The sequence below is a fragment of the Amia ocellicauda genome, chromosome 16, assembly GCF_036373705.1.
Source record: "Amia ocellicauda isolate fAmiCal2 chromosome 16, fAmiCal2.hap1, whole genome shotgun sequence".
Taxonomy (NCBI): Eukaryota; Metazoa; Chordata; class Actinopteri; order Amiiformes; family Amiidae; genus Amia; species Amia ocellicauda.
In genome coordinates, this window is record NC_089865.1 from 14,898,825 (window position 1) to 14,912,089 (window position 13,265).

The following is a 13,265-nucleotide window of genomic DNA, read 5'->3' on the forward strand; positions in this document are numbered from 1 at the left end:
AAGAAAGGGAGGAGGGGGGTAGGGTTTGACATATTGTGAGCCCCAGCCCATTTGCTGAAATCAGAGAAATGATTCAACTATGAAGCAGACAAGATTAATTTAAGCAAAGGTTAGAGGGCAATATCCTAAAACATTTGTTGTGTCTGCTTGCAACTTCTCTTTTTCCTAGTACAATGTTATTGAAACCCGTACCAGTATGTTCCAGCTGCACACCATCAGGAAGGTTCACAAGAGGGTTTTGTCTGTCCTCTCGCTGCAGTCGAACACACAACTGTATTACTAATTGATAATGTTTTCAAGACCAATACATTTCCATAAAAGGTGAACAACCGCCCCAGGTGGTAAATTCACATACAATTAATTAATATGTCCCGCGCTCTCACCCTAATACATTCTTGGCAGTTTACATCTGCAAGATTTCCTTATTTCCTTACAGTAACAGCTAAAGTTCATGAGAAGTTGATTGACCTGGCACAGAGCTATCTGTCAGTTAATGAACCTAGATAATAGGATCAGAAAGTAAGAATTATTAGAACATTCCAACAATGTCATCCAGCAGACACATATATCTAAAGTGACCAGAAATTTCAGGTTAACACAGCTCATTCAAATTACACAAAAAGTTAAGTACCAATGAACTGGAGCTTGAATCAGTAACCTCCTTCTTGTTCTTGAATATTTGTTTTTGTCCATTGCTCTACTACTTGATGTTGTACACTATGGAGGGCAATGGACATTTGTCATCACACATACAGTAATAAATATGTCTGTCCATAATGCACCTTACATAATGCTAGCCATAACAATGAGGTACGGTATATTTAACAGATTGATCAGAAATTGTTTCTGTCCTCATAGCAAACATTTATTAACTCATGCAGAAGTCTATTTACAATTCTTGCTTTTTATAAATTGGATTTTGCCAATTTTAAATAAATGGTACGTTGCCATGAATTTGTGTATTTTATTTATTACATTTGAGAGAGAGAGGGGGAGAGAGAGTGATGAGTGCTAAGTTGCAGCTGGTGCTTTAGTGTGAACTTGTGCAAACTTGGCTAAATATCAATGAAGAGTATTGACAGTCAAATAAATACTATATTAAATATTGAAGATCCACATCTAAATAGGTTTACATTTTGGCAGGTGAAAACTAGTTAATTTGTCAATTTCTTGGATATGAATTGTAGCTGACAGTTGGAGTGTAAATTCTGATTTTTTAAAAATATGTTTACAGTAAACTGCGTCTCAGCCAAGGATGGTCTACTTGGCATCAAAATCAAGTACTGTGATGTTTGGTCTCAGAATTGGAGGAGAAGCATAATGTTACGATCATCAGTATCCCGGGGTTTATAATAACATCTGGGTCCAATAATAAAGTCGCGACACAATAAATGTATAAATAAATATACATACAAGTACATAAATAAACGTCACCTCCACAACATTGCCACTAAAACCATCCACGGTTTATTCACATATAGCACTGTTAAAAATGATAACTAACAAGAAGAGTTACATACCTACAATAAGTAATAAATAAACAGACAAATAAACAGACAAATAGACAGCGAATGTGCGGCAGCACAGCTAAATACCCTAAGAGATCCCCATCTCCCATTAGATGTATCTCTGTACTCCCGAATAATCAAAAAAGTGAGTCTTCCGGAGAATCTTAATACACTACTCTACTACTCTATGCTAAACAAAACGTGCTCCAAACAAAAAACAAAAAAACACAAACACTGCCTGCAACAATTAAATAAACAATTTAGCCAAAACAAGTCAGTAACCCATTCAACATTAAACAGCAGCTGTAAATCTGATCCCCCTCCCTCGACGGTCCCCAATTCTTTTATAGGGACGATTAACTGGAGACACCTGCAGTGCATCCAACCCAGGTGAAAAGGAAATCCCCACACAAGTAGCGCCCATCATCCCCGCGTCACCTATATCACGCAAAAGGGAAGAAAACAAACAAGCAGCAAGCAGAGGCACACAACGCATAACATGAACAAATAAGTTTACATGCAAAAGAAAACATTCTACATGCAGAGAAGCAACCACCAAAGTAATAAAACCTAGACATGCCTAGGAAAATTGGATACTGCTAGAGACTGGGACATGCTGACACATTATATTTCCACTTGACATCTTTCCACCTTACTTTCCACCACTAAACTTTGACCAGACATTGTCTTGTGGTCTGGATCAGCCCACCTTATTCACCTGATAGAATTAACAGTACCATGGGAGGTGCCATTAATGAAGCATACAAGAGGAAGACTGGACCTCCTCGAAGAACTGAGACCAACCTGGGACCACCCGGCAATGACCCAGAGGGCTTATGAGGCGTGAGCCCAAGCAGCTCATCTCCGTAACACTGAAAGCCTTCTGGCCCTTTACCTGGCCTAGCTGGCTGAGCCCTCAGATGCAGCCGTCACATCACCAGTCCTGCCCCCTATTGCGGAGATAGCTGCGGTGGCTGACCTGCTGGTCACCATGATGTGTCATGGGGCAAGGGTGACTGGGCGCTCCTTGGCAGCCATTGTGGGGGCACGCCACCAGCTCTGGCTGACGCAGGCAAGACGGGTCCCTGAGACAGGACCTGCCTTATGGATGCCCCCATTTGCCGGGCTTCACTTTTGGCCCCTCCCTGGTGGAAATGCTGGCTGGGAGGCCCCCCGACTTCGGCTCTCAGGCCACAGCCCAGGCAACAGCCCCACCCCTCCTGCCAACCTCCGTTGCTGCATTTCCGGGAGGCAGGTGCCCCCTCCAGGTTCATTGCCCTGGCCACTGCAGCCCACAGTGTTTCGCAGCAGAAGGAGACCTGGTGCACCCCCGACTCTTCCCTGCCTGAGCCGCGGCCCTGATGCATTCCAGCAGCCTCTGGCCCACCCATACACACCTCAGTAACTCTCCAATTGCCAACTCCAAATTATGTCAGTTGGCTACTCCCTGCAGTTTCAAACACACCAACCCCCTTTCAAGGGATGCAGTGTGGGGGTGGGGGGGGGTTGGGGCCATGTTGAAGTATAAAATTGCGAGAGCAGGGGGGGTAGGGGGTTGTGGCGTTCTGCCACGGACCCCCTACAACTCTGTTGCAGACCACAGTTTGAGAACCACTGTCCCAGGACATCAAGTCCTGTGACTAGTTCACCACGGTGGATCTGAAAGATGTCTACTTTTACATCCCCATTGGGCAGGTGCACGGGAAGTTTCTCCGCTTCACCTTCGAGGGCACAGCGTTCCAGTTTGCGGTTCTCCCCTTCGGCCTTTCACTAGCCCCATGCACTTTCTCCAAGTGCATGGATGTCGTGTTAGCCCCCTGGTGTTGCCAAGGGGTAGCATCCTCAATTATCTAGATGACTGTCTGGTCTGTTCTCACTCCAGGGAGCAGGTTCACTTACTAGCCACTATGGAACTATGGAACCCTGGAGAAAGACGCGCTAGATCGCTAGATGGCCGTGCTGTCTCGTCTGCATGATCCAACCTTTCCGCCTTCTCCTGGAGGTGCTGGAGAAGATCAGGTGAGAACGAGTGTCAGTTCTGCTAGTATCGCCCCAGTGGCCTCAAAGACTCTGGTTTGCATACCTGATATCCCTCCTGAATGGGGGCCCCTTGTTGTCCCAGGTACAGGGCACGCTCTGGCACTCCAACCCAGGCCTGTTTCAGCTCTGGGCCTGGCCCCTGAGCAGGATCACTTAAAAGCCTGGGGTCTGTCAGACGCGGTAGTAGTCACTATTGAGTCAGTGAGAGCTCCCTCTATGAGGTCGCAGTATTCCTACTGCTGGCAAACTTTTCACACCTGATGCCAAGTAGGAGGTCATGACCCAGTTAATTGCCCCATCGAGGTCTTTTTATAATTTTTGTAAGAGCTGTTGGACCAGGGCAAGTCCCCGTCCACACTCAAAATGTCTGGTAGCCAACCCCAGGTCATGTCCAGATTGATGGTGAGCCCCCTGGTTCTCATTTCTTGACTGTGCAGTTTCTGAAGGGAGCTCATAGTCTGCGGCCTCCCCTCGCCCCTTCACTGCACGCATCATGCCTTGATCAAGTGCTGAACGCACTTTCCAAAGCCTTATTTGAGCCACTGCAGTCAGGTGATCTGAAGCTGGTGTCAAAGACTGTTTTTTCTGGCAAAGCAGGTGAGCGAGTTACACGCCTTGTCCCTACACCCATCATGTGTCTGGTTTGTGGGAGATGGTTCCTGGGTCACTCTTCAGCCTAATCCTGCTTTCCTCTCAAAAGTGCTGTCTCCATTTCATGTCAACAGGCCTATTGGCTTTTCATCCTCCTCCTTTTTTTTCGGAGCAGGATAGTCGGCTTCACCTGCTTTGCCCCGTGCGGACCCTCAGGTGCTATCTGGAGACACTCGGTGCTCTGACCAGTTGTTTGTGTCCTATGGAGCACAGACACAGGGCCAGGCACTTTCAAAGCAGAGCCTCCCACATTGGATTGTGGACACTATTAACATGGCCTATGAGTCCACTGGGACCCCGGTGCCTGGACATCTGGTGACCCACTCAACTCGAGGCTTTGCCACATTGTGGACCCTTTTCCAGGGCGCCCCCTTGTCAGACATTTGTGCGGCTGCAGCTTGGGCTTCGCCGCTTACATTTGTCCGGTTCAACAGGTTGGATGTGATGTGACTGGTCCCTTCCACTGGGAAACCAGTGTTGGCTGCAGTTGAGCCACAGTAGCCCATGGCTCTGGCTCCTGATTTCACCTCCCAGTCTGTTAAGCGTATCCTGATGGAGCTATTGAACTGTGTCTTCACTTACACCAGACTATGCCTTCCAGTTGAGCACCAGTCGATGTGTTGCCAGGGTCTGTCATGCGGCCTCCAGATATGTATATATAACTGTAAAAGCCGGACACAGAGAGGGAGAGAGTCTCGGGTTCCGTTGGTGTCCGGGGTTCATTGGGTTTACAGAGGACAAACACAAGGGGTAAAATAAACAAAGCAAAACACTCACTCCTTATTCTCAGCGGTTAGCTGCCCCCGCCGGGGAGGGAGAGGGATTAAATAGACAGGGCACAGCTGCCGCTGACGTCACAGTCGCCTCGGTGCTCATTGCCCACAGCCGTGAGACCACAGCCCGTTTGCGAGGGAGAGGACAACACAGCTGCGGCACATGAGCACCTCATCAGCGGACGTCAGCAGCAGCCGTGCTATGACAGACAGCGGCCTGTCACAATAACATGTGGAAACAGCAGGACTGTGGCTTCGCTCTAGCTTGTGTAGACTGTAGCTCACTGCCACTGTTCCCAGATGATGATGCTCAAGCTCTTCTCGTTGCCTCGCTGTGTATATAGTTCCTTGGTCAGCAGGTCTGTGGCCCGCTCTGGCTGTGTGCCATAGAGCAAGAGACCACTGCTGCTCTCCTCAGCAGTAAGCACTTGAGCGGGCTCTTGTCTTTCGCTGTGTACATACTTAATTTTCAGTAATTATAAAAAGTTAACACAAAGTTAAACATGAGTTCACAGAAATGTGCCAACCTCCGCCAACTTCCAGACTTGTGCCATAATGGTAGTGAAATGTATATATATATATATATATATATTTATGACACAAGCTTGGATTCTTGGTTTGTGCTTCAGCTGGCTTTTAATCTATAACTTAACAATACATTTATACAACTGTATTAATTGTATATACATAGGCTACCGTACATAGCCATACATATGTATAGCAAGCAAATGTATGACAAACCAGCGCTTTGCGCTTAATCTGTATTAGTCAGGTTAGTTACGTACCACTGTGATTTAAAATTGTAAAAATTGAATATACAATACCTTTTCCTTGACCTTGTAGTCCAATGACCAACATCTTGTCTCGTCTGATACCTTGGTGACGTTTTAGTATTTGTTGGGTTGCTAAACTAGTTTTTGCGCCTACTAGCAGTTGATTGAAATAAGCTACAGAGTTCTCCATTTACACTGCTGACGTCCTTTGTGGTGCTCTCCTCTCCACAGTATTCAAGACTGAATGTATTATTTTTTCTATTGAAAGTACAGTGGTAGCTCGACTTGTTTCCTCCATTCTTGTTTTTCCAACTAACTAAAACTTGGGCTGCGTGGGAGTACTAATATTTTGTATCACCTATCTGGTCTCGATTACAGTGTACATGATGCCAGCATTTCCAGTGTAGAAAGTGCAAGGTTTAATGTTTTCAGTGTAGAGAGCGCAAGTGTTTCTCAGTGATAATGTCCCTAATGGCGCCTCATAGATAATCATGCAATTATTATACTAATAAAGTGGCTATACACACTTTACTTATGAGTAACTACAATGTAAATACACTGTAACTAAGGAGACTTGTAAAGTGTTACCAATAAAAGCAACATTTTCTGTTCAATGATTTTCATTATTAACATTTAATTTCTTACTGGCTGGAGTAAGACATTCCTTAGCTGCTACAATCTGTTAGACATAGCCAATTGCAATGCAGCACTCATCCCATTAGGATGGCAAATGAGAAACAGATGTACCTTGCAAACTAAACAAAAATTACATAAATGAATAAAAATAAAAACATAAAAAACTGTTCCCGTAATATGAATCATTATGTATTACTGGTATTAAGATGAGCTAATGTGTTTAAATCACCTGGGGTGTGGGGGCTGGATGGGTGGTCCATGGTTTGTTTCTACAGTTTTATAAAATCTGTTCAGTTTTTGAACTCTTTAAATTAACTGTTTTTAGTCTTCAGTCCTTTGTAGATTAACTGAAACACCCTAATAATACATTTCTTTTGACAATTTCTACAGAATATTTATCTTTGTGAATTAGATCAAATTTAGAGTTGGATGTGTAGCTCTTGTTCTTGACATAAGCGTCAGTTTTGTTTACCGAATACACAGCAGTTAAGTGTCCTTTACCAGGGCTATGTTTGTATTTGTTTTATTTAGCTTTGAGACTTTCCTGTGACAAATAAACAACAGAACACGCTCTGTTTTGTACTATACTCCTGACTGGTGTGCTCTGTCTGTCATCGATCTAACCCTGGTCACACACTCACAACCTTCCAGTGTGTTAAACTCTCTCGCATGCACATAAGTGGAGATGGGTGATCCCATTGACCCCGATAGAAGAAAGTGAACAGGTTGAGGGTGCAGTAACAGAAAAGAGTGGGACTATGGGAGCTTGTGTGGCGAGTAGCTTAGTTGAGTTTTTGGAAACCAATGCTGTTCTAAGGGCAGCACTGCCCCTGGGGCAGAACAGGATGATGCGTCCGATTGGTTAATTGCCTTTAGAAGGTAAGACATTTATCATGCATTTGATTGGGTTGTTTACTTCTTTTTGAAGGCGAGACAGGTTCAAATTATTTTAATGTAAAAAACAGGGGAAACCTAAAACTGGAATTTGCAAATGTTACCTTAACAGAGTATTCTAGACTGCAGCCAGAAGTCTTCAATGGTCAGATTAAACCCTATGAAAATAATTAGGAAAGCATTGAAAAAATATACTAGGATAAAATAACATACAAGCATAAAGTGTTATTATAGCAACATGGTTTATTTGGAAAATATGTGGGTCACAACACGGCCACAATTTACATTATGATATTCAAATGTCTCCTTTGTATTCACTGTGATAATCCGGTACTAAAGACAGTCATTTGGATCATTCTGATTTATATATAATTATTATTATAACTTAATTTAGCTAACACCTTTATCCATGGTGACTTAGAAGATAATAAACAGTGTCTCTGGAGGCCAACACACAGATCTGCTCTTGGGTCAGACACACCACTATAATGCAGTATATAATGGGACAGATGTAGAAGTAGTTTATAACAATAATAATACTATTAATCATTATTATTTTCAAATGTTCCCAAACTTTCAGCTTCTACCACATTGCTGGTGAGTTTGTTCCAGATTGTGACTACTCCCTGTGTGAAGAAGTGTCTCCTGTTTTCCGTTTTGTATGCCTTGAAGCCCAATTTCCATTCCTGTCCCCGGGTGCGTGTGTCCCTGCTGATCTGGAAAAGCTCCTCTGGTTTGATGTGGTCGATGCCTTTCATGATTTTGAAGACTTGGATCAAGTCCCCATGTAGTCTCCTCTGTTCCAGGGTGAAAAGGTTCAGTTCCTCAGTCTCTCAGTAGGACATTCCCTTCAGACCTGGAATAAGTCTGGTTGCTCTCCTCTGAACTGCCTCTAGAGCAGCGATATCTTTCTTGAAATGTGGAGCCCAGAACTGTACACAGTATCCAGATGAGCTCTAACTAGTGCATTGTACAGTCTGAACATCACTGCCCTTGTTCTCAATTCTACACTTTTGACAATATACCCTAACATCCTGTTTACCTTTTTTTATTGCTTCCCCACATTGTTTGGATGGAGAAAGTGAGGAGTCCATGTAGACTCCTAGTTTATCTAGTTCTAACTATCCCAGAGTCCAGATCATTAATATAGATTAGAAAAAGCAAAGGCCCTAGTACTGATCCCTGTGGAACTCCACTAACAACTTCACTCCAGTTAGAAGCAACTCCTCTAATCGACACCCTCTGCTTCCTATACATCAACCAGTTCATAATCCATCTACTTACATTACCCTGAATGCCTACAGCTTCCAATTTGAGGATCAGTCTTTGTTGTGGAACCTTATCAAAAGCTTTTTGAAAATCTAAGTATATCATATCATATGTTTTCACATGATCTACAGCTGCAAGATCACAAACACATCTTCAGCATCGACTTACACATCATGTTCTGTTGCCATAGCGGTTACTTCCTTGGTTGCTTGGGCAACAGCATAGACTTCTGGAGTATCTTCTGAATCCAGAACCTCCGTGAAGAAAAAACAGCAAAGTTTCTTCCAGAAACTTCATTGCCCTTCATTGTTTTCTCAGCAACTGCATCACTGCATCTAGGATACTAAAGGTCTTCCACAAGTCCTTCACTGTCAGATCATTGTAATATGCCTCAAATGTCTTGATTACTCCTTGATCCATGGGTTGAATTAGGCAGGTGGTGTTTGGAGGCAAGAAAACAACCTTCGCTCGTGGATCATAGTCCAGAAGGGTGACCAGGAGCATTGTCGATGATCAACAACAACAATCAACTTCTTAGATAAAATGGTGACAAAACCAGTCCTCAAACACTGCAGCAGTAACCCAACCCAAGGGATAGAATCAATTTGCAGTCACCAGCTGTCCACTGAACATTAAAGTTAGCCAATCTTTTGCCACTTCAAATCCAGGACATGTCTTCTCTTCACGTATGATCAATGTTCTCTTCTATCATCTCCTTCAATCGATTGGGGAAAGAAAGAGTCGCCTCCTTATTTGAACTTGCAGCCTTACTGGTGCCTGCAATGCTATGCCAGTTACAGGGTTGTTTAAATCAATTAATTGTGAATAAAGTTTAATCCTTTCATCTGCAGCTTCTTCCTTCAATCTGGCAGAAATCAGTTTGACTTCATAGCAGATGGTGTTCTGATTGACGGGGCAGTTCTTAAGACAGATGTTAAATGAGAAACGTCCCTATTTGCAGCCATAGTAACAATTCAGAAGTAAACAGTTAAATTAATTGGGAAAAAAGATAGAGCAGGGCAGAGAACGGTACAGGCCTGACTGCATGACCCCTACAGTGAGGGGGTCTGGAGGCTCTGTTATGCTGTGGGGGAATTTTCCTGGCATGGTTTGGCTCTACCTGTCCCCTTAGAGGGAAGGGTCACTGCAAATCATAAAGTTATTCTGAGTGATCACCTTCATCCTATGGTGAAACATTTCTATCCTGATGGGAGTGGTCTCTTCCAGGATGACAGTGTCCCCATCCACAGGGTTGAGGGGTCACTGAATGGTTTGATGAGTATAAAAATGTGAATCATATGCAATGGCCTTCGCAGTCACCAGATTTCAAACCAATTGAACACCTAGGGGAGATTTTGGACCGACGTGTTAGACCGTGCTCTCCACCACCACCATCTAAACACCAAGTGAGGGACTATCTTTTGGAAGAATGGTGTTCATCCCTCCAGTAGAGTCAGAGACTCATAGAATCTGTGCCAAGGCACATTGATGCTGTTCTGGTGGCTTGTGGTGGCCCAACACCTTACAGAGATACTTTGTTGTGCATATATATATATATATATTATTTTTATTTTTTATTTTTTTTTGCCACCAAGTACTAAGTCGAAGGGGTCAAATATTTATTTCCCTCATTAACATGCAAATCAATTTATAACTTTTTTGAAATGCGTTTTTCTGGATTTTTTTGTTGTTATTCGGTCTCTCACTGCTAAAATACACCTACCATTAAAATTATAGACTGATCATTTCTTTGTCAGTGGGCAAACGTACAAAATCAGCAGGGGATCAAATACTTTTCCCCCACTGTATATATGTATATATATATATATATATATATATATATATATATATATATATATATATATATATATGTATATGTATATGTATGTATTAGACACATATACATATACATGCATTCTTGAAATATGGTGTTTCAAAAGTATTATTTTAACAGACTTGCAGGTGAAAATATTAATGAGACTTGATAAAACCTTGATAAAAACCAGAATGAGCAGGTGTTGCTTCTCTGAAGACTGGTCACCAGATAAGGTGGCCAAAAAGACATGGAGGTGGTTACATTCCCAGAAACACTCAAAACAGAAAAGCAGTTAATTGCTTTGTGTGAGAGGATCTCCTAAGGCCAAGCACTTAAGAAGCAGTTGGTATGTTTCAATTATAATTTGTTGGACAAGTGTGATTTTTTTCAAATCTTTCAAGGGACTTGGCAAACAACCAACGTTATTTGAAAATGCCTTCGACATATATAAATAATGATCACAGTGTAGTGTGCGAACAGTGACTGTTAAACAGCCCCTAAAGTGCAGGGTTCATTCATGGTTACCATCATCGTAGTCGTACAAGAAGATTTTGGAACAAGTACACAATGGAGCACCAATTAGTTAAACCTTATCTGTAGCACTGATATAGCCATGTAATAAATCATGATTACAGTATTTAATATTGCTTCTTCTTTAGACTGCATATCTTGCCTCCTTGGGCGGAGCAGAACTTGAGGAAAGTGTGTGCTCCATAAACAGAAACTTTTCCTTACTGACAAATCTTCTTTGGAAAAAAAAAAAGTTTGATACATGCATTAATGTGTTCATGGTAAACCAATCTCAGATCTGCAGTTTGCCAGGTTGGTAAATGTGTTATTTAAGCTTGTGTAGTCTCTTGCAGGCCTACACTGGCAAACTGAGTCACCTCCCTCCTCCCAGGTCCTGATATTTTAGATTTAATACAACCAGATGTGATACTGCAATATAAAGACCTGAGACTATCCCAACAATTTTAGTTTTAGCAGCATGCAATCTTAAAAAAAAAATAATAATAATAAAAAAATCTTAGCCATGGTCTCAGTTGGAGTAATTAATATTTTCTTGGCAATTTCAAGCCTCTTCTTTGCATGCATGGAAAGCAGCAGCGAAAGAAAGTGAAGAGTGTAGTTCTGATAATGAGCAAGATAAGAAGGCAAACAACCATACAAAACAAATAGTAAAAATGCTGAATCAACACAATACATTGGATCCATACGTTGTTGTTGTTTTTGTCTTTCACACAATTCTAATACAAAGATAAAAAGGTATCAGTCAGAAAACTTTTTAATTACATGAAAATAGTACATTTACATTAATGCAAAATCCAACTTCTTTAGACTTTACTTTTTCAGAAATTATTTATTATAGGCAAATTGTAATCCATATACTTCAGATTATTACAAAGGAGTACATGTACAGAATTGTTTTACACTTTTAAGCTTACATATAGCGACATATTTGAAATAATGTCCTTCCACAAAATCTCTTTAAACTCTGCATATCCACTGACATATAAAAATAATTGGTAAAGATTAATGTTTCTAAGACATTTATGTAGTTTCTTTTTTCAGCACAGTGATGCATTAATTCATAATCCATTTTTTCAGTTTGAATGGTTTTGCAAAGTACAATAAAAATACAGATTTTCATCTTAAAAAATCATTTTGAAGGGCTAGTAAAACAGCCATAGTATACAAAAGATAAAGTAAATCAACTGAATAACAAACTCTTTAAAGAAATTCTACAGTTCTACATAATGTTTATTGTGTTAATATTGTATGAAAGTGTTTTATATATAACGGAAGACTTTCTGTCTTTCATAAGGTTAAAAACTGAAGTCAATGCTTCACAAGCAAACAAGTACAGTTTACAGGTGTGCGGACACTAACATTCAAAATTCTCTGCGCGTATCATTAAATCAAAAAAGAATTACAGCAAGGTGTTCCATTTCAGCTGTCTTTGGGAAAATACCACATTGAACTAATTGTATAAAAACTCACCAGAAAGTAGTGCTGTGTTTTTGTTTTAGTTTTTAGGATTCCTATCACATAATGTTGTTAATTTTCATCTTCATGTTCTCAAATTTGCACCAATTCCATTTTTGCATATAATAATATACACTGCATTGTGTAAATGATACAGTCCTTCTTTTATTCATCCTTACTAGCCAATGTCCATTAATAGTCAATCATTGTGCTGTTGCTCTCTTTACTCTTTGGTGAAGAAAAAGGAAACATTTTCTAATGTAACGCTTTTCTCTTCATTCTGTTACTATGACAATATTGTAGAACAAGATGATGGTTGCAGTTTTAGGTTTACTGTAAACTATAACGTACCCTTAACTACTAAACACTCTATGGTCATGATAGGCATAGATCTGATTACATATTTCCAAGGTACTTAGTAGAAAACCTTAAGACAACTGCTTCCATGGTTTCCATAGATCTTATATTTTTTATAAAATGCTTTGTAATGTTCCATTAGTTAAAGGAAATATCTAGTACAATGCTGTTGCATGTTCAACTACACAAATTGCAGGAAGCTGATACAAAGTTTACAAAATGGAGTCCAAAACTTCGACATCAGATGAAAGCTTTTGTTACTTTATGAAAATAGTTTTTAGCACTTTCATCATTCAATGTACAATTACACATATTGAAGTCCATGCTGTCTCCTACAAAGTAGGTTTCTGGAGTTACATTGTACCATAATATATAAACTTTATGGTGTATGAATAGTTTCTAACAGTAACAGCTGTAGTACTAATGCATTAAATAATGTACCCATGATGCTTGAAAATATAAATAGGTCTTACACCAACAGCAGTGGGGAACTCATGAAACTACCAATGTATGTCATCAGTTATATTATTGCTTTCCACATATTAATGCAGGACATGTGACG